A 1,199-nucleotide genomic window follows, 5' to 3' on the forward strand; every position below is an offset into this window, starting at 1 on the left:
CGGCATTCTTGAGAATCCGGAAGGTCTAAACCTTGTCTGTGGTATTCTGAGTAGGATTCAAGGATTGAATGACTGTGACAAACTTCAAACTCGCGATTGTGGGGCGTTAATGACAGACGCAAAAGAATCACTGGATTCTATTCCGACATGATCGAGAACCGACAGATGAATAGCCGTGCTGTGACAGAGCGCGTTGAACATTTTCACTGAGAGGACGAGACTGTAGCCATTGACAACGGTGATGCCCAACATACAGCTTTCCATGGAAAGGAGTAAGAAGGATTGGATGAAGACAGTAGGAAAGCAGAGAGACGGAAGGGACAAAGCATCTCCATACGCTTATCTGAAATTCTCACCAATGAATTACATAAGTATTTCTATCTTTATTTTATGTTTTATTCATCTTTTAATTATCAATCCTCCATAACCATTTGAATCCGCCTGACTGAGATTTACAAGATGACCATAACTTGCTTCATACCAACAATCTCCATGGGATCGACCCTTTCTCGCGTAAGGTTTATTACTTGGACGACCCAGTGCACTTGCTGGTTAGTTGTGCGAAGTTGTGATAAAGAGTTGAGATTGCAATTGAGCGTACCATGTTGATGGCGCCATTGATGATCACAATTTCGTGCACCAAGACCTCAAGTCCTAGTCAACTCCTATGGAAAGACTAGCTTTAGAGGATCTTCAAGTTGTTCTTGATGATTTCCTTGTTCTGATCTTTAAATTCTCTTGTCTTGAGTGTTTTGTTGTTTCTCATATGCATTCTCAATTTGTTAGTGTCAATAGTATACAAACTTCTAAGTTTGGTGTCTTGCATGCATTGTTTATTTGATCTTAGTGACATTTTGATTATTCCTCATCATTAAAAATTCAAAAAATATTTTTAATTTGTGTCTTTTCAAGTCAATAATACAGAGAATTGAAGATTCAGAACATACAGCAGAGAAATTACACAGAAAAAGCTGGGCGTTCAAAACGCCCAGTGAGGAAGGAAACCTGGCGTTTAAACGCCAGCCAGGGTACCTGGCTGGGCGTTTAACGCCCAAAAGGGTAGCATTTTGGGCGTTAAACGCCAGAATGGATACCATTCTGGGCGTTTAACGCCAGGATGTCACAAGAGGGAAGATTTTGTTTTTAATTCAAATTTTTTTCAAGTTTTCATAATTTTTCAAAATCAAATCTTTTTCAAA

The sequence above is a fragment of the Arachis duranensis genome, chromosome 6 (genome assembly GCF_000817695.3).
Source record: "Arachis duranensis cultivar V14167 chromosome 6, aradu.V14167.gnm2.J7QH, whole genome shotgun sequence".
NCBI classification, from domain to species: Eukaryota; Viridiplantae; Streptophyta; class Magnoliopsida; order Fabales; family Fabaceae; genus Arachis; species Arachis duranensis.